General features: G+C 34.9%; 1 long non-coding RNA gene across 1 annotated transcript in view; it reads right to left on the minus strand.

Moving 5' to 3' along the window:
• Positions 1-4,193: 4,193 nt before the first annotated feature.
• The window catches only part of LOC145284831 (uncharacterized), a 228,395-nt gene continuing 210,056 nt past the window's right edge, over positions 4,194-22,532 (minus strand). Inside the window, exon 3 of the long non-coding RNA XR_013868898.1 lies at positions 4,194-4,380. This is a non-coding gene — a long non-coding RNA (uncharacterized LOC145284831). The remainder of the gene's footprint in view (positions 4,381-22,532) is intronic.

The following is a 22,532-nucleotide window of genomic DNA, read 5'->3' on the forward strand; positions in this document are numbered from 1 at the left end:
ATAATAATAATAATAATAATAATCACAGGCTAAGAACTATATTGTCCCACGACAGATTTTGGTTATTTAAACCACTGGCCTGATGTTTTGCATCAGGATAAAACAGCCAAATGGCACCGTTTCATGACAAACGATGCATTAATTTTAATTCGGTACCATTCAAAACCCCTATTTAGACACAAGTTTGAATTTTTGGAGAAAAATACAAATGAGCCCGAAAAGGGCGTGGTTTCTTTACCCCTAAAACAATCCGGGGCTCAAGCCCCACAATTTTCCCAGGGTAAAATATTACGTTTCCAGATGTATATTCATATGGTTTTGCTTTTCGGTAATTTTCAGCAAAATCTCAGGGTCGGAAAAGATTCTATTGTGAGAACAATTACCAAGATGAGAATGATAATCTAAACAATCAAAATTAATACAAATCCTCATCTAAAAAATTTAAAAACAATTTATTTAACCAGAATGCATCAAATTTATAGAAATTTTGTTCAAATGAAAAAAAAAAAAAAATTTGAAAACTTTAGAAAACCAAGTAATGCTGATAATTGTTGTTACTCAATGAAAAAAATAATAATAATTTGCCGGATTTTTGTATTAATTCAGTCACATAAATTCTTTAGAGTGAAATGATTTTGGCATTTCTTCCACACAAAGTATCTCTACTTAAACCATGTTTTTAATAATAATAAAAATGAAGACCAAATGTTTAAGAAAACAATTTAATAAAAATTAGATCGTAAAACTTGAATTTAACTTGTAAATACTATTTAACAAACAGCGCGGGTTATTAAATGCAAAATCACCAAATATCATTTAGTCTATCAGAATAAAATTGTAAAAACATTTATTGTATCAAAATATAAGGCAGTTATGCATTATGTGGGTGGGGTTATTTTATTTTGTTGAGTTTCATTCAACGATCGATAGAGGGCACAATATTTCAAGCTAATTCAACAGTGAGGCCTTTATGCATTACACGGGCGGGGGCCATTTTGTTTTGTTGGGTGTCATTGCATGACCAATATGGGGGCAACTTTTCAAACTAATTCAACAGTGACAATAATTAAAACATATTTTGTTATAGTTTTACTTTAATTTAAACAATTTTTTATTAAAATTATATTTTTCTATTATGGCGACTTCTTTCCGTTAAATTGTTTGAAAAAAATTCAATGTTCCTCAAAGGCAGAGTTAGACACAACGTTGGTTTTTAACGTGGGGAAAGGGATAAAAATAAAAACTGCCTCAATCTAGAAGTATTTCTCCTCCATTGACTGAGGACAGAAAAGAGGATGTGTAGTATCAGAACACTTTGCTCTTAGCCAAAAGGCCAAGTAATGTTGCTTTTATACAAAAAATGTATTTTTTTAATAAATTTTTTTACAATTATATTTTGATACATTTTTATGTAATAGCTTTTGGTTTTCAAGTATTTGGGTGTTATTTATATTTTTATTTATTTTATGTGTTACTTTCCCAAGAAGAAATTATGTTTTATTAAAATTCGACGAGAAAACAATTCAATGGCATTTATTTATTTATTTTTTTTTGGTAAATGTAAAGTTTAAGTGTGATGCTCTTTTTTAACATTATTATTTAGAAACCTATTATTTAACATGGCAGGAGGGTGTTTTTTTTTTTTAACTATTCCAAGAACAAATTGAAGTTATCGCTCTTAACAATGGCGCTGTCTGTATAATGCATAAGTGCCAAAAAATAATTTTTGTTCAAATTCAACATAAACAGTAATATCTTTCTAAACTGGGTCAATTTTTATTTTTGTTCCTATCCAAAGTGCCCCTTTTTGGGGAGCTATGTTTTCCCCCCTTAATAACCGATCTTATGTCTAACTCTGCCCTCGTGGAATGGCAAGTGAATAGGAACAATATTTAAAAAAGCAAAAAAACAAAGGAAAATGACCTAAAATTTTTATCTGAGACAGAGAAACAAAAAAAAAAAAAAAACAGAATTTTTCATTTTGATTTTAAAAAATCCAATTTTGTTTTTTACCCTTTTTACTCCTCGAGGACGAAACCAGAATTTTAAGTTTCCAGAAGAATATTCATGTGGTCTAGCTTTTGGGCAATTTTCAGCGAAATCTAATGATCGGAAAAGATTTTATGTCATGAAAAGTGTTATTTTTTTTACGATCTTGGACTAAAAAAAAACATTTTTGACTGGTTTTGACCCCCTGTGGACGCACCCAAAATGTTCCCATTGTCAAATATTACGTTTCTAGATGTATATCTATGTGGTCTTGCTTTTGGGTAATTTTCAGCAAAATCTAATGGTCGAAAAAGATTATATGTCCTGAAATGTGTTATTTTTGTCCATTTTGGGCTAACAATCAGTATTTTTACACCCTTTTGACACCCTGAGGACGAAACCAAAATTTTCCCAAGATAAGATATTATGTTTCCAGATGTATATCCATCTGGTCTTGCTTTTGTGTAATTTTCAGCAAGATCAAACTACCAACTACTTCTACTTACTAACACAAGAAAAAAACTTCATAGCAAAGTTCAACCCCGCCTTAAACATCTCTCAATAATTATACACATAAATAGGCAAAACACAAAATACACTTACATGCATGCATACTTGGGTAAATGTGCACCCTCACACACGAAACAACACAAGCATAATAAAGCACACGCACACTTTCACGGGCGAGCACATCCATATCCAGTATAATACCATTTCCCTAAACTAAACAAACAATTAGAAATTATACGTGTGTATGTGTATGTGTATGTACACACATATGTGTGTATGTATATATATGTATGTATGTCTATGTATGCGTGTATGTGTGTGATTGTGTATACGTGTGTGTGTGTATCTATATCATCTGTTATCTATCCTCCATCTTGTTTGTGTGTGCACGTGCACTTATGTTTGGGTGACTGAATACAAGTATGCATATGTGCTTGGATTAGGAAAGAAAGAAAACTTCAACCAATATATATGTAAGGTATGGGTGTATGAATATGTATGTGTGTGTGTGATTGTGGGTGCGTGTGTCCATATATATATGGGTGGGTGGATGTATACGTATCTGTATATGTGTGTATATATATATATATGTATATATATATGCATATATATGGGTGGGTAAATGCATTCGTGTGTGTATGTGTGTGTATGGATGTATGCGTATGTGTGAGCCCATGCACATGTCTATATATATGCATGTGTGTATGTATGTGTGCGTGCCTGCATACGTATTCGGATGTATGTGTGTGTATGTGCATAAATGTATGTATATATATGTGTGTGTACATGTATATGTATGTGTGTGTGATTGTGTGTACGTGTGTGTGTGTGTGTATATATCATCTCCTACCTATTCTCCATCTTACTTGTTTGTGTGTGCGTGTACTTATGTTTGAATGATTAAGTACATGTATGCATGTATGTTTTGATTGCGAAAGACAAAAAAAAATTAACCAATATGGGTATGATATGTTAGTGGGCGGATGTGTGTGAGTACATGTGTGAGTGTGTAGGTGGGTATGTGTATATATGTATGCTCCTACATGTATTTCTGGTTATATGCGTGTGTATATGTGTATATACATGCGTGCGTGCGTATGCGTGTGTATATGTATGTGTAAATGCATGTATATGTATGTGTGTGTGTGATTGTATGTGAGTGTGTGCTATACATGGGAAAGGAAAGTCATAAAAAACCATAAAAACCTTCACCAAATGGACCAACAGCCCCCTCTCTTTATTTAACTCTGACTGGACACTACCAACACTTACTGTTGGGGACAGAATGTCTGAGACTACATCACTCTGTAAAACACATTTAGTATCAGCAGATGTAAAAATAACATTTCAAACTGTCATTTAAAAAAAAAAAACTTTTTACGACAATATCTGAAGAGAGCGAAACAAAGCTTGAAACGCGTTATAAAAATATTTTAAAATAAAAATATGATAAAAGGCTGAAAACCCCCACAATTGTTGATGGCTACGCTCTTTTAAATATACATTTTTTTTCTCTCGTTGGAACTACACAACCATCACTTTAAATATATATATATATATATATATATATATATATAGAGAGAGAGAGAGAGAGACAGACAGACAGACAGAAAGTCAGACAGACAGACAGACAGAGGGGGAGGGAGGAGGAGTGAGAGAAAGAGAATATGAAATTAAAAAGAATTGTGTAAAACTTCATTTCAAGAATCTTTATTTGCTATTTATTCCGAAATATTCAACAATCGATGAAACCAGGAAAAGATTTTCTTTCTCCTTTTGTTTTGTCGCCGTCCATCATTTTCCATTTTCAAACGGTTCATTTGGAAAAAACGCGCGAAGACTTGGCCAAAATCGGGGCATTCATCTCACGATCGAGTCTGCCTAAAAGAAAGAAAAAAATGAAGAAACGTGTTTTTATTATGACAATAAATATATATTCCACAAAATCGGGGCAATAATAATTTTAAAAGGGTGCAAACACCGTATTAAACGAACAGGTAATAATTAGCTACGGGGATGAAACGTAGAAAGATCCACACATAAAATCTCGTCTTTTATTTTCTATTCTCCAACATTGCATTATTATTGGTTCATTTAATGATATTTTTGTACGTAAAATACATATATTGTTTTATTAATCACCCTAAAATATATAACTATATATAAGTCTCTTTGTTAATCTACCTATTTGTTATCTTTCTCTCTCTTTCTCTCTCTCTCACTCTCACACACTCACTTACTCTCTCGTTCTAATAAATTTGATGTTCATTAAAATTTAGAATAGCTATATTCTCATTCAAACATAGTCTATAAATGTTGTCTAAGCTCATACACATGCTGTCTTGCCGTACTATTTTCCACTTAACTATCAACTATCGACAAGCGCTCATTTTCCTAGAGCTTCCAGTAGCGGTTCGCTAAAGATGGGAGCTCAAGGAAAGAATCTAAAAATCTATTCAACTACAGAAGTGAAATAGCAAACGCATGCATGTTATATGTAACACTGCCGTGGCAACGCAAAATTATCTGAACGATTATTATGATTGATGTTTGGAAAATAGAATGTTAGAAAATATATATCGAGACAAATAAGATATTTTAAAGATAAAATATTTATAGTAAAATGTATCGAGAATGTTAACGTTTTAACGTTAGAGCAAATAGGAATGTAAACTAAATAAATAATATACCTGACAAAGATGAATCAACTGATTTGGGTTTTTTTTTTTTCTTTTTTCGTTATGTGAGTTGATGACGTAATGAGATTGTTTAGAAATGCATGTAGAGTTTTACAGAAGAGTTAGAGTGGGAGAGTTGGACAAATGAGAACGGAAGATATCGTCTCCGCGGTTGGAAGCTGGAAGAAACACAATCAAACGTAATGCAAAACTTACAACGCCCTGCAGCTGTGATGGAAAATAACGACTCGTGAAATAAAGTTATATAAAAAATGTACCTTCGATTTGGTGTTTTCTCTCGGAGAAACAGTTAATTGCAGACATACAGAGAGGAAGGAGGTATGTGTCCCACTGTAGGTTATGTATTGCCACGTAATAAATGAACGGTATTTATATGTGTAAACGTTCTCCCGAAGTTGGCCACTTAATCAAAGAATGCAGTACAATAATACTAACTGAATGTATATATATTATATACCCACTAGAAAATAACAAATACATTTATAAATATGTGTGCACATACATTATACACGTACTTATACACTGGTTATATACACAGTAGACGTAATCACCCGTATGAACACGTAAATATATGAACTCGTTATATAGACGGCTATACAACATTCATGCACAAAATAAATTTTACCTTAGGATAAAGCCACATGAAAAAAAAGGAACAAACAATAACAACAGAAATTCTAATTAAAGCAACAATTAGTAAATGAACAAATAATAAACTAGTATAAACTAAACTGTATACATAAAAAATTTCAGATTAAAACTAGGTCAATTTCTAACATTAAGAAAAGCACTTCCTCAAAAAAAATGAACAAGGGGTGACTAAGAGGCTCAGTGAACTTCTAGCTGATAAACCTGCGACAATTGGCTGCGATTAATGCGTGGTGTGCGAACGATGTCACGTTTTTCGAGCTGGGAGAGATAAAGGTTTTTAAAGTCAGTTTCTTCGTGGAAGCCGTGCAAATAAGGCATAGCCAATAATGTAGAAAACTTGATAATCTAAGTGAAAGTTACCTCGATGCCTCTGTCCGTGTGCATCATTTATTTTATTTCAAAAGTAAATAATTAACTAAGAGAATATTAGTTTTTTTCTCTCCTGAGTTAATCCTCTCTGAATAAAATCTCCAAGCAAACTCTCAGCAAACGTCTCCTTGTGTGCTCTTTCTTCATGAAAACAATTTTATTTCTACAACACATAACTGCGACCACGAAGAGAAGTAGCGGTGTCAGATAAACACGCATGTATAAAGCATTTATTTTGTTATTGAAAGTGTCGCAAACCTTCCTAGATCTAGAGACACAAGCAGAATATCCGATTTGATAACCTACAATTGCTTACGAAGCAAGCATATTGTCCGGCTTTGTCTACTAGTTAAGCACAGGGGTACCATCACTGGGAAACTTAAAAATTCCCAGTGTTTGGTCTGATTTCCCGGCTAAAACACTGTCCGTCTTTGTCTTCATCCCGACAATATAGGGATAATTATTTGTCACTTTCTTACATATAACTGGATTCATACTCTCTGCTAAGCTCAAGCCCAGTCGCATCGTGTGAGCTTTGAATTACTGTGCTTGTGTTACAAGTATTTCCAAAGAATGTGCTCCGATGAACTTATTGCACTTGTGTCTCCAACGTTAATATCTCCGCCCCCACCTAGCTAGCAGTAAAACCGTATCCGTTCAGTGTAGAGATTGCTAGCTGATAGAAAATACTCTAATAGCTTCTTTGGAATTCCCTCCCTGTTGTTCATTGTTTCTCTGAATGTACCAACATGGAATAAACATCTTCCTGCAAAACTCTCCCTTTAAGATACCTCCTATAAATATGTCCCTTAATTACTGCTTCTCACGTCTCGGTGGCAATATGCTTTGTATGAGAATAAAAATTTTAAATAATCTTCTATAATATAAAGCCTACCTGTCTGTTTAAATGTATGTATGTATGTATGTATGTATGTATGTATGCCTAAAACTTTCGACAGAGGCGACGGATTTTCACGAGATCAGTATCGTTTTGAAGCCTCACCCTTCGGACCACAAATATCGAAAAATTGGCTAAAAACATTGATTCCTTCACCCCAAATCGGACACTTTTCTAGAAGGAGGAGGGTCACTCTTTTCGCCGATATTTTCGAAAGTCATCCCCTTTTTTCGATTGACTAGCCTTAATTTAAATCTTCGCTACTTCCGGTTTGGCGATGGACGCAACGGAAAAGGCGTCACTTTTTTCACGTTCTTTTCCTTCTTCGTGGTACAGGTTCGAGCTTGCCTGCCCGCCTGCCTGCCTACTACCACCTTTTTCTTTGCTCAACACACACCTCCAAACACCCGGACAACGCCGGACACCCAGACTAGTAAAATATAAAATAAAAAGACAAAGAAGATAGTTTGGAATGAATACGTGAGATGTGGTACCAGTAAATAGGAGACTTGACAGTCTTGAAATGTTCCACAAATTTATTGACTTCGCGTGGAGATGGGTTACTGTTATCATGCCCTGGCTTTAATACCTGACTATAGTTCACGCATATTTAAGGAGAGCGAAACTGGTAGATGTAAGCTGAAGCTGCAAGTCGAAAATGCGAACCTTTTGCGAACCTTTAGCGAACCTTTAGCAATTTACTGTCCAACTCAGTTACTAATTATTGTTAGTCCCGACATGGATGTTTATTATTGTGCCTATCGGAATAAACCCATTCTATATTATTATTATTATATCTGTGCATTATTTCACAGAACGATACAACTATTATAAAGACTGTCGCTGGTGATTAATTCACTAGAGTTTGTCTCTATCTACAAAATTCATATCGTTGTTTTATTGGAAGTATGAAAGCCAACTATTGGCGAACTTTAGGTTGTAAGACGCTTCCAAACTGCACCGAGCTCTAAAATAGACATAAAGTATTAAAGAATTACGTTTGTGCAAAAATAATGTCGTTTTTGACGTGAACTTCAAAAGATCATAACTCCTTTCATAATAAACTTTATTAATCGGAATAATAACCACTAGATTAGACACATTTTTGCCAATAAGAAACAAGTTTATTTAGAAATCCGGAGTTCTGGAGGCGATGAAGTCATTGAAGGCTGAGTCAGCATCATCTCGGCTTTTGAAGCATTTTTCGCGCAGGGAGTTGTTGAGATGCTTGAAAAAGTGATAATCGGTGGGCGAGAGGTCCGGTGAATATGGCAGATGAGGCAGAGTCTCGTAGCTAAATTCGTTCAGCTTCTGCAGGGTCAGTTGAGCAACATGCGGGCGAGCATTGTCATGGAAGAGAATTAGTATCTTCATATTGACCAATCTTGGGCACATACGTTGGAGATTCTGGTGCATTTTGTCAATTTGTCGGCAGTACTTCGACGTAATCATTTCGCCTGGATTCAAGAAGCTGTGATGGATGAGACCAGCCGCAGACCACCAAAAAGTCACCATAACCTTCTTTTTTTTGTGCAATTTGTAAAGCTTCTCCGGTATTCAACTACTGTGCCGAACGTCGCCGGTTGTCGTAGATGATCCACTTCTCATCACACGTCACAATCCGCTCGAGAAATGGGTCGTTTTTGTTGCGCAGAAGTAGCGTAGAAGACACCTCAAAACGACATTTTTTTTATTATCTTTCAATTAATGCGGCACCCATTTATCCAACTTTTTTGACTTCCCTATTTGCTTTAAATGGCGAACGACTGTTGAGTGGTCGACCTCGAGTTCAACTGCTTCAATTAAGGCTTTCAAGTGTTCGTTATCAACCGCAGTCGGCCGGCCGCGATCGTCTTCATCTTCAAGGCTCTCGTCACCATTGCCAAATTTCTTGAACCCCAGTTGTGCCACACGTTCGTTAGTGATTCCTGAGCCAAACGCATCATTGATATCACGAGCTGTCTCGGCAGCGTTTCGGCCTAGTTTGAACTGAAACAAGAAAATCATTCGGATTTGAATTTTGTCTATGCTATCGAAAAGCCTGGAAAAAAATAAATGAAAGTATTGAGAACGGTAACGAATAACATGATTCGATAGAGCGAAAAACGTGCTTCAAAATGATATATAACATAGCTATATATATATATATATCAATGAATTAATTTAGAAATCATATATAAAAATAACATATGTGAGAAAACGATATTGTTTTTGCACCAACCTTATAATTGTGTACGACCCTAGGGTTCTTATTTTTAATGAAGACTACATCGGGTGTAAAGTGGTGCTCTACACCTTAGCCTGGATTACCAAATTTATCCTGGATCCTCAATTGTGATTTTTTTTATCAAGGAGGCATTAAGTACCAGTTCTGAGTCTTTGGACTGATCAGACACAGGAATGAACCTCATTTCTCGTCCTACAACGAGTACTCTAGCTAGTATAGGAAATACTTACTCACTGACAAAGTATTGCTGATAGCGATATTTATAGTTTTTTCGATGCCAATTAACGACCCTAGAAAATTATCACCGTTAGGAAATTCGATTTTCGTATTTTCAGCCTTTTAATTGTCCGAAGACCATTTTCTTCATTGATGTAATGGAGAAGACCTAAAGGTTAATTGTTATTCGAATTATTGAGGCATTATTGGCAAGTTTTGGATTTCGCCAATGTTCCAAGGAAGAATTTTATGAGCTAAAAACTGCTTGATGCGCCTATAATAAAACTCTATTTTCCGAATAAGCCTTTAAAGAGTCATTTTTAAAGGGAGACGGGCGGGGAATGGCAAATAATAAAGAACTTCTCTTTATAAACATCAAGAATGTCCACCTCATAATTGGTTAATAGAAATTTGTTAATAGAAATTTCGTCAGACCATATCTGCAACAGGTAGATGATACTTTCAGCTCATGAATTCGTAAGTTTAGTCATCATAACAATGCAACCCCTCCGTGTGGAATACAAAAATAGGAGGCATTACTTCGAGAACGACCCCCGTACACAGGACATTGTAATATATGTAAAATAGAATATTCCGATATGTAAAATATGTAAAATATAATATTTCATATTTCAATATGAGATACTGCGAAGATTCAAATTTTGGTGTATAATACCCTTAGTTATATATATATATATATATATATATATATATATATATATATATATATATATAGCAAAAATCGTGATTAGTAAAAACCTGAAGAAAGTGCTTAATACTATTGCAGAGCAAATATATATTTTTTATTACCGTGTTATCTTGTTAGTTACACATGTTTCGGTTACCGAATCGTATCAACGATCCAGTTACTTCATCAGATTTTACAGAAAATCCTTTTCTGTAAAATCTGATGAAGTTATTGGATCGTTAATTGGGCAGCCATGTGTCGGTTCACGTTACACTTGAATTTCTGCATGTCAGTACAGTTGGGGAAGCAGGAACCCTGGCGGTTTTGGAGAATAAACTACTGGAGTAGAAGGCTCTCTTACATCTAGGGATCTCAACTGTGAAGAGGTGGGATTTTTCTGCTTGTCGGGTTTGTCGGAGGTATTTAAGTCGAAGGGGTACAAGTGCTTGCAGTTCGTCGGAGCATTCACCGTAAAAATACTTGTAGAATATGTAGAGGGATGCTATATTTCGTCGATAGGACAGAGGCTTAAGCTTAGATGACAGTTGAGGACCTATTAGGTTTATATATATATATATATATATATATATATATATATATATATATATATATATATATATATATGTGTGTGTGTGTGTGTGTGTGTGTGTGTGTGTGTGTGTGTGTGTGTGTGTGTGTGTGTGTGTGCAGTAGAAACCCGGGACACGGCATTAATCTATTCCGGGGTTGGGATCGTAAGGTGAAATTGCCGTATGGCGGGGCCTAAACAAAATTTCATGCAGTACATATTGAAAATTAGTAACAAAATACAGCATAGTATATAATACACATGTATATAATAAAATATCATTATAAATAACACCTTATGGCGGGGAAAATACCGTAATTAGGGTCCGGAAAAATCGTATTCCACATCGTAACCTGTAAAAACGACGGAGTTCGATCCTTTGTTGAATCATACCAAACACTTAAAAAATGGTACTTGATTCTCCTCAGCATTATAAGGGGGAGATCGGTGGCAAGTGGAGTAATACTGGAGACAGAGTGGCGCCCTCTCCTACACCTCGATAAAAAACGATCCTTCGACCCGCCATCGACTATTGTGTACCTTGTATAATTGAACAGAACAATAGATCAACCCACCAGTAATAAAGTCACTGTTGGACTGATTATCGTCGACGTATCCTTGACTGGTATAAACAAGATTTACTAAAGTTTAACAATTTCGGCTTCTGTGTGGTATTCATTTCCACTGGACACAGTTCCTAGTTGCGTTGTAGGCCAATGTCTATCAATAGGAGATATGTGCTATATGGGATATATAAAAAGCCAAATTAAAAAAAAAATGATTGGGGCATGGAAATTTACAGAAACTTTAGGAGAAAAAATATAGATATGAACTATTTTGTGATTTATAATTAGCGAAAATTGAAATATTCAATTTTTCTTGTAATTTTTTGTCTCATCTATAAAAATGATCCTTAATTTTATTTTGAACTTGTAGGACCAAAAATGTTGAATGCACGAAAGAAGAAAAAGTATGTAAAGTAAGAAACAAAAAGACTGCTTATCAAAATCTGCTTTCTTTAAGAAAATAAACAAGCGGGTTATGTAAAATTATGGATGACAGAAAGTGTAGTAATATACCGTATTATTATGTTTAAATTAATGTAAACGAATGTTTGTTTACGTATATTTCTTACCGTGTGTACCTATGGTAATAATTTTAGTAACATGAGAATATTATTATATTTAAATATCGGAATGAATATAATAATTTTCTGTATTAAGTAAAAATATAAAGTGATCTTCCTCAAAAATGGTGTTTAAAGTGGTAATTATGTTAAGTAGAAAATACGTGCATATGAAGGTTTCGGTTATCTGCCTATTATTGCAGGAGAAAAACCGAGTTCATTATATATATATATATATATATATATATATATATATATATATATATATATATATATATATATATATATATATATGTACTAGCATTTCAGCCGGCGTTGCCCGGGTGTTTGGAGATGTATGTTGAGAAAAAAAAGGTCAATTTTTTTTTAAATTTGACCCCTATTATGACCCCTTAACATTTATCATTTTGGGCTCAAATCAAGTTATTAAGTTAGATACATGTCCAAGGAACTTATATCTAAAATTTGAAGTTTTTCGACCCAAAATTGTCAGAGGAGTTTGGTAGAGTTCTCAAAGGTCAAATTGTTGAACTTTGACTCTTTAACAGCCGGATTTCTGACCGAAAATGGGCTAGAAAGATTTTTCCAAATCTCAGTACCCTGTATATCAAAATTCGAGTCTGTAGACTTAAAATTGACAGAGTTATTGCGTTGGGAAAATGTACACACACACGCAGACACACACACACAGACACGTTCACTTTTATAGATAGATAGATAGATAGATAGATAGATAGATATACATACATACATACATACATATATATAGAGAGAGAGAGTGAGAGAGAGAGAAAGAGAGCGAGAGAAAGAGAGAGAGAGAGATTCCTTCAAAATGTAAACTTCTTAAATAAGGTATTTTTTCGCCAAAATTTTTTTCTATCTATACATTTAATTGTAAGTAAATGTGTTTATTGAAATAAACCATTTATTCAAATCAGATCTAGTTGGTTTGTTCAATTTTTTTATCGTTTTGTTCCAGCTAATGATGAGGCATCCTACCAGATGCCAGACATTCACATTTTTTAAATGTTCGAACTGTCTCTTTCAGTGCAATTGCTTGTATCACTGTTGCACTCGCTTAACCAGGTATATTTGCCAGGTAGTTTTTGAAATTCTTTTTCATGAGTCCAGGTGCTCCTATAATTCCTGGAATGATGGAGATCTTCCTCAAATTCTAATTGATTTTTATGTCGTACATAAGGTTTTGATATTTTGCCATCTTTTCCCTCTCAGATCTCAACTTTAACCCAGCATCATTATTGGGGACGCTAACTTCTCCTAAGATTACTTATTTCTCCTTATTGTCCCAAATCACTATGTCAAGATTAATAGGTTTATTTCATGGCACGTAGCTGCAATGATTGCATAGTCATATTGGATCTGTTCTTTCTGGTATATGTCCTCAGGACTAATCCGATATTTAACGTTTTACAGATCGTCCAATGAAGATATGTACACATTTCATTGCGGTGTATTAAGTTTAAGGAGAGAATCTGGGATGGCAATAATAAATTTGGGTTGACATACGGGGATTATAAAGTCTAGCATTCTATTATAGGGAACACGACTAAAATAGAGTTAAGAAACATTGCCGTAAGCTAGTTTCGCCACATATTTTCATGGGTATATTCGACTTTTGCGTTTTTTAATCCCATTTTTATTCACACAACTGTTTTTTTTATGATTTGAATGACTCACAAATTTCTGCCATTTTTAAGGTTTTGTTGACTTTTAATTTGAGTTTAGCTGTAGACGTTCCGACATTCCATTACGATAAAGACCAATTATAAATTTTTTTAACCCGTTAAAAGCAAGCAAGAGTTATAGCTCGTTGACTTTGAATTAGAGCTTTAGGAGAAGCTTCTAGAGTAAATGTGGTATTGTGGTGACTAATTTCCATTAATCTCTAACTATGTACCCTATCATAACAAAGGTTCGTATAAACATTCAGCCAAAGTGGCCGGGTAGTTTCCGATAAAATGTCGAACAAATAGACTTACATGCCCTTGTTTGCGAAATTACAAAGTTCTATAACTATTTTCGTAGATTTTTCAGATTACTGCGCTTTTGAATCAAATGTTCCCTTTTTTTAAAGTTCTCTTTTCAAATATAATGAGCTTCGAATTATGCTAATGCAATGTTGGCGTAATTTTCATCCATCTTCAAGAAGGCAATTGTGGTTATATATATTTAACGCTTTTCAACCTTTATAATTAACTTTATAATTAACTAACACGGCTACCTAGTGTTTCTGGGGACAAAAGTGTAACTGTAACGTAATCTAGTTCCACTATTAAGTGACGACTCACATGCCGAGTAAACATTTCTCTTCCTTATCTCTTCAATTGACAGACAGCTATATCTAGCGTCATTTATTGACAGCTAGCTGTGTATGGTGCCGTGTCTGTGCAACTAGCCGATGTGGCGGCCAGAAAGAGATAAAATACTCGTGTTAAATACATATCAGCGACTGGTGTGGTAAAAAAGAGAAAAAAGAACGTTTCTTGCACTTGGAAAGTTTATGTCGAAGTTTTAATTTCCTTTACGACTGTCTCTACATACAACGTTTGGATTTTTTTAGAAAGAATAACAACATTTCATAGCATATTTCTATATCTCTTAACCCTGCCTTCCCTTCTTTCTCCTTACCCTCTCTTCTTCGTCCAGCTTATTCTTCTCTTTGGACACACACACTGTTATAGATTTCTTGGGAAATGAGTCGGCATACGACACATAACTCCTTGATTAAAAAAACACAGTTACTTCTGTTTGGTTATTACATAGTCTAGCTGGAAAATTGATTATCCCGACGAAATCTGTGTCAGTTTGGAATCAAAGAATTCATATTTTTTCAAAATTTTAGATATTCTTACAAGGATCAAAAACAATACCAACTTTGTGTGTATTTGTTTTGTATGTGTGTATGTGGGGGGGTTCTTCTTTTTTTTAATGTTCTTAGTATGATAGATTAGAGTGTTGATTTTCAATCGTTCCAGTTATCACGTGCAACTTGGATGCGAGTCGGAATTTTTCAAGGGTTCGTCGCCACATTGATGTTCGAAATCATCGACGGCTTCTGGTGGCTGAATCATGAATATTTTGCATTTTCCTAGACTTTTATTAATAAAATGTGTTTTTCTATTCAGTTTTTATTAGCCAGATTTGACACGCTGTTTTATATTGAACTGTGTGGGTTGTTAAAGATAATTATGACTTGAGGATAAACGGGTATTGAGTTTAATGACTTAAAATTCTCAGAACAAATAATAAGCACATATAATTGCTGCTCTACACTGTCATTAGTTGTCACGGTAAACAAGTTTATAATATAATTAAATAATAAGATTAGCTGGCATTATTTCAATATGTAGAAGATTCGTTTCAAAAGTAAAGCCTCCTATTTTTTTTTACTAAAACAGTTGAAAACCTACAAAGACGGGAATGGTACAAACTGAACTCTCTGTTCGTCAGTATGTATCAACCTAGCAACGCCACACACCCACACACACACACACACGCGCGCGTGCGCACACACACACACACACACACACACACATACACATATATATATATATACATAATATATATATATATATATATATATATATATATATATATATATATAAACATTGTTAAATAATGGGGGCAGTTATATTGCTGAAGAAAAGATTTAGTCAAGAACACGAAAATATTAACTAATTTAAACAATTAAAAATAATTGAAGCTATCTTTATTTCGACACTTTGTGCTTCAGAATTTATTTTTCTACATTTTACATAGTCAACACCATTCTCAATGCACTCTTACTAGCGATGAACGCAAACCTTCATACATCAATCGTAAAAGTCATCGCCTGTCGAGGCAGTCAATTTTTTCATGGTTGCGATTATGACTTAGTTGCGAGAGAAATGCTGCACTGATGATTTGTCCTTAAGAGGTCCGAACAAGATTAAGTCTGATGGTGTCAGGTCGGGACTATATAGTGAGTGAGGCAGGACCGTTGAGCCGAACTTTTGCACACATTCCGTGATCTTCAAACTTCAATGTGACCTGGTGTAATTGCTAATTGCGTTGCTAATGGAATGTTTAATTTTCTCTGGCTCCACACGGGCAATCCAGGCCTCCAGCTTTGTCAACATTTCAACGTAACGGTTAGAGTTGACAGTTAACCTTGGTTTCAAGAAATCCAGGAGAATGACATTTTTTCCTGCCCCAGAGGACGATGCATATTACTTTGCTCGCATATTCCTGCAGCTTGAAATTCTTCTTTGCTATTCTATTGACTGCCGTTTGGACTCCGGCTTATAGTGGTGAATCCACCGTCTCGTCACAAGTGTTGATGCTGTCCAAAAATACACCACATTGCTTCATACTGATTCAATAATCCTGACGTATATCCCTTGGTCCTTTATGATTCCCCTTATTTATAAATGATCTCCCCGATAAAATTCTCTTTGAGATGGATATATTTGCTGATGACACTACGCTCTATAACCGACACGAGGGAAAAACGAATGAAGATGTATCTTATGAAACGCTGAAATCTTAGAAGGAAACCACAACTATGTAATGGAATGAGGCCATAAATGGATGGTAACATTCAATGATGATAAGACTAAACTTCTTTCCTTCAATAATTACAAAAAAAAACTTCTTAACCTCTAGTTAATACCGGTAGTGTATCAAAAGCTATGGCTTATGATACACTACCAGTAAGCCATTTGCTAAAACTCCTCGGCTTTACGTTCATAGGGAAATGATATTGAAGGCATTTTCAAGGTTTCTTCGAAAAAAAATGGGGTTACTGTGCCGTGCTAGAGGGTTACTTTCGCCTTACAGGACACCATCCAGTCATGTATAGAATATTGTTGTCACATTTGGGCTATTGTATCTGCTACTAGTCTTTCTATCCTGGACAGGATTGAAAAAAGAATGGCCAACCTAATAAATTCCGTTCTGTCCCATCGATGAAAAGTTGCATCCCTGTGCCTATTTTACAAGCATTTAAATTGAAGATGCTCCGAAGAACTCCAGGCCCTTGTACACCCTCGACATGAATACTTCTGACAAACTCGACAAGCAGCAAAATCCCACCTCTACATACTAGAGATCCCTAGATGCCGGAAATACTTCTACTATCCTTCAATAGTTTCTTCACTCGAACTGCTAGACTTTGGAATTCCCTCATGAATTTCTATTTTCACGACTGTACTAACATGCTGAAATTCAAGTGTCATGTAAACAGATATTTTACTGCTGAACTCTCTACATAGTATCCCTGAAAATATGTACCAAACAGTTGCCTTCTACATTCAATTTGAACTGTGCCTTGCTTGGGGTGAAATAGCAATATATATATATACTAGCATGGATGCCTGGCGTTGCCTGGCGTTGCCCGGGTATTTGGAGGTGTATGTTGAGCAAAAGAAAAGCATTTTTTTTAAATTTGACCCCTATTATGACCCCTTAAAATTTATTGTTTTGGGCTAAAATCAAGTTATTATGTTAGATCCATGTCCAAGGAACCTATATCTAAAATTTCAAGTGATTAGACCCAAAATTGTCGGAGGAGTTTGGTAGAGTTCTCAAAGGTCAAATCGTTGAACATTTACCCCTTAATGGCCAAATCTTTGGCCGAAAATCAATCACATGGATTTTTCCAAATCTCAGTACCCTGTATATCAAATTTCGAGTCTGTAGACTTAAAATTGACAGAGTTATTGCGTAGGGAAATGTACACACACAGACACACAGATACACAGATACACCGACAGACAGACAGAGACTTTCACTTTTATATATATATATATATATATATATATATATATATATATATATATATATATATATATATGCACAAAATGTACACTGCTTCCCAAAATAATTTTAATATATATTATTTATTCAAAGGAAATCTACATTAAAGGAGTTATCTAATTTATATATTACATCAAAGAAAATCAATATTAATAATGAGTTGTATGTTATGGATGGTTTGTAGTGATAAAATTGTTTCAATTGTTTTGTTTAAAACTATTATTTAAAGTTGATGTACTTCATTTATGTTTAATTTAATTTATTTAAATTATTAGCTAAAGCGAACATCCGTAGCGTTTAAAAATGGAAGTAAGCTTTATTTAGTAAGAATTATTCTCCCTTGACTGTTTTAGTTTCATAGATAAAAATGGACGTGTTTTACGCTTCAACAACTACAACATGTGGCTCACTGTCAGGAAAATCGCAAGGATATTCGATTTATCTTTACTAAATAGTATGTGACTAAACCCTCTGTTCGGCAATATGTTTAGACCTGGCAACGCCGGGTATATATAGCTAGTATATGCAGCTAATATATCTAGTGACATCAGTTCTTGTAATTTAAATGTAAGCATTCTTCTGGAATAACACTTGTTTATTGCTTTGACGTTAAACAACTTCACAAACGGAAAACTGGAAACGAGAAAAAAAGTAGTTTAGAACTGGCTACTTATTTTTTCTCTTTTCCAGTTTTTTGTTTATGTCCTGTTTGTCACCTGGGTGTGAATATGATTCAACAAAGAGGTGAAAGTGCTTGAATGAAATATTTATTTAAGATTTTGATTCTGAAGTATTGTTAACGAATCTGGTTTAGTGCATCTACCACTAGCCTTTCCCTCTGAAACAGCACCCAGTCTAATAGGTGCGCATTATCAACCAAGCTATAGTCCCTGTCTCATCACTGCAACGTTGCATTCCTTTGTCTGTTTTACAAGTATTTTAATGGAATATGTTCTGATAAACTCATCACACGTGTGCACCCTCGACGCACATACCTCGACTACCCCGACAACAACAAAATTCCACCTTTTCACTGTTGAGGTCCTTTACATGGTAGAAAGCCGTCTAACCTAATAGTTTCTTTCAGCAGACTGCTAGGCTTTGAAACTTCCTCCCTGTTTCCAGCTTCCATGATTGTATTAACATGCTGAAATTTAAATGAAATGTAAATAAACAACTCGCTTCTCAACTTCCCACATAGTCGCCTACATACATGGTTCCACATAGTAAACACTATGCGGAAATATGCCTTGTTTAGGATAAGTAAAACAAAAAAGATTCTTCATATTAAAACTCGTCTGAGCCAGAGTAAGTAATTTTTAAAAAATAAATTCTAGCTAAATATATTATTATATTGTCAACAGCAACAAATGACAAAAAAATTTGAGTTATCAGTTTTAATGCTATTAGGGTTTGACTTTAAAAATTCGGCAAGATAACTTTATATGTTAGATTATCATTCTCCCACTGCAAGACGAGTAATTCATCAACATTCGCCGCCAATTTGAATATTTGTAGATTAGCAGAATTTACTTTGGTCTCAAAAGAACAATTTAGTTCAAATTAAACAAGAAAGACCCCCCCCCCAAAAGTCCATTATTAAGAGCAATTTCAATTTTCTGTTCAGAGTGAATTGCTTTTCAATCTCCAGACGCCAACGAATAGTTGAACGCCCAAGCAGTCACACCCACGCGTATTAAACCTTACTTTCCTTGTTTCACGAAAGGACTAAACGCTCAAAGCAAAAACGTATTTAAAGAAATAAAAACAAAAAAGAAAATGGAAAACGTCCGTGCAACACACAAAATGCTAGAACGATTAGAACCCAGAGAAAGCAACAAAAAAAAAAAAAAGAGTGAAAACTAAACAGAAAATAAATGAGGATCTGATAAGTAATTAGATTCTAACGTTTGGAAAGTCAAGCTGAGGTAGAATCGAGAAGATACATTATGGGTGCAATACAACGCACACGTGCTTGGGTTGACGGTGATGTTTTCTTTATTGCACATTTTTGTTTACGGACAAACACTGCACTTAACGATCTTTCATTCGTGTATTCAAGTTTACGTTATTATTTATACAAAACGGCAAATCGAATTGTGAGTCGAAAAGAAGACGAGAAGCAGAATTAGCTTACGAAGTAAGAATCGTTGTGGTTGTTGTTGTTGTTGTTGATGATGATGATGATGATGATGATGATGATGATGATGATGGTGGTGGTGGTGGTGGTGGTGGTGGTGGTGGTTGTCGTCTTGTTAAAGGATTGTGATGATAACCGTAGTAAACAATTAATCGCCGTAGAAAGAAGTTTAATGCCGTGACTCGGGGAGCGATCGAAATGTCGGGACTAGCTGATCACATATGAAAAGAAAAAGGAACGCACTTCTCTTCGTGGAACGAGGTCAAAATACTTGTCAGGGATTCAAGGTGGAGGGTCATGAGCGTAATGAATTTATAAAATAAAAAACGAAGATAAAGGTTAACTAACCAGGGTTCGTTCCTCACTTATCAAAGCTAAACAAAGCTAAATCGAGGAAAATACGATTAAAACAAACAAACAAAAAAATTCATGAATATGGCGGGGGTAGGAAAAAAAAACGAAATAAACGAGGGAAAAATTACATAGGACTAAATTAAGTCCAAGAAGATTTTCTTTTTGCTTGCAAAGAGAAGGTCTCAAACGCTTAATAAAAAGAGTCTCTAAAATTTTCAAATTATAGGGAGAGTGCGACTTACTAAGGATCGTAAACATGTCAGCACTGAAATTCGTGGCACACGCATGGTTATTTATAAGATGGCCGCAAATCGCAGAACCATACGTATTACTCAGAACATCCGAGAGTGAAAAATTTGCATAACGAATCTTTGAATGCACATGCTGTTTCAAACGAAAATCTAATCTTTGCGATGTTCGCCCAATATAGTGTGCACTGCAACTACATTTAAATAAATAAATAATAGAATTATTATGGTGGGGGAGAGAACATATTTGCGAATAGACGGCAACATACACCTAGTTGAAAAAACAACATGCGGGTTCGATGCAAAATAACACCGTTGCACAGACAAAGAAATTTGCTTAGCAAATCGGTCACTGATGTTACCTAGCTAAGGTAGACGTAGGTACACAGGACATCTATTGGCTATAATTTCTTTGGGTTTATGAAAATTGGAAACTTTCTTATTGATAGTAGTTTCAACAATATCCAAGGGGTAACCATTATTACAAAAGGTCTTAATGATAAATTTGAGTTCGTCATCCAAATTAATTTCAGAACAAATCATCAAGGCCCTATGTGCTAAAGTTTTGATTATTTTTGGTTTATAGGGAAAAAAGAGTCCCAACGCGTATAGAGACCTGTAAAAGTTGGTTTACGATAAAACAGATGTAAGAAAACACGAGGATGTCTTGGACACAAAAACACCCAAAAACGGAAGAGTAGAATTCGTTTCCTTGTCTACCGTAAACTTAAGGGCTGGATGAACGTTATCAATGGACACAAAAAAGCATCCCCATTCGTCTCGTTGAAATAAGCAGATAGTGTCGTCAACGTAACGAAAATAAATGTCTGGTTTATGTAAACCAGACAGTATACCCTCTTCATGAAACGCCACAAAGATATTAGCCAACGCTGGTCCCAATAGGGAACCCATGGCCACACCATCCGTCTGTCTGTACATAATATCGTTGAAACTGAATTCTATCGACATGGTGGTGAATTTCATCAATTCTACAAAAATATGTTCTGGTATTGGGGGAGTCGGAAGTTTACTCCGATATAAAGCGTCATCACAAATGCTAATAGTCTCTAACAATGGGATGCAAGTAAAAAGACTGGAAATATCGAAGGAACACATAAATTTGTCTGAATGAGTATACTTTTGTATAAAGTTAGCAAAGCTAAAAGAATCTTTAATACAAAATGAACTATAAAGTTCCAAAACAGGTTCTAAAACAATTGTCAACCATTTTGCTAGCTTACGTTGACAAGACCCTATCATAGATAATATGGGTCTCAACGGTACCCTCTCTTTATGAGTCTTAGGCAAACCATACAAACGAGGGCGAATAGAACCAGTAGGACGAATTAAATCAGAAATGAAAGTGGGAAGAACATCACTTTTTGACCCATTTGAAAAGTTGTTTTTTGGAACTTGGTATCGATAGAAACAGTAGAATCATGAGTATCTACCGGACCCAATTTAACAAATTTAGAGGTGCCCGCCAAAATAGTCAACATTTTATTGACATAATCCTGGTGATCCATAATGACAACGCCAGAACCTTTATCGGGTTTTGTGATGACTAAAGATTTATTATGGCGAAGTGCTTTGATTATACGATAATGTTCACTTCGCCATTTTGCTTCACAAAACGAAACGGGTGTGCCCGCATAAGAATGTGCGACATCATTAAGTTTCGCCTTAATATCACTGACCATAAAGTTGGAAACAGAAGAAAGTCTTTTTAATTGAGCAAAAAAAACCCTTCAAATTCAGCATATATCTTTTCACGCTTTGGGGGTATGGGAGGAATGCAGAAGTCCAAGCCATGCGAAAGAATATTAAGTTCAAGCTTAGACAACTGCGCAGAAGAGAGATTTAAGACGTTCTGAGTAACAATAGGGTTCGTTGAGCAACCATCTATTTTGAAGATCAAATGTTGCAAAGTCTTTTGATTTTTTAACGATAACCTAGAAAGGCTACGTTCGTGAATTATTGCAACATATCTAGAAATATGATATTTCTTGTTTAAACGTGCCAGATTACATTA

The sequence above is a fragment of the Euprymna scolopes genome, chromosome 9 (assembly GCF_053919585.1).
Source record: "Euprymna scolopes isolate OS-2025 chromosome 9, ASM5391958v1, whole genome shotgun sequence".
Classification (NCBI taxonomy): Eukaryota; Metazoa; Mollusca; class Cephalopoda; order Sepiida; family Sepiolidae; genus Euprymna; species Euprymna scolopes.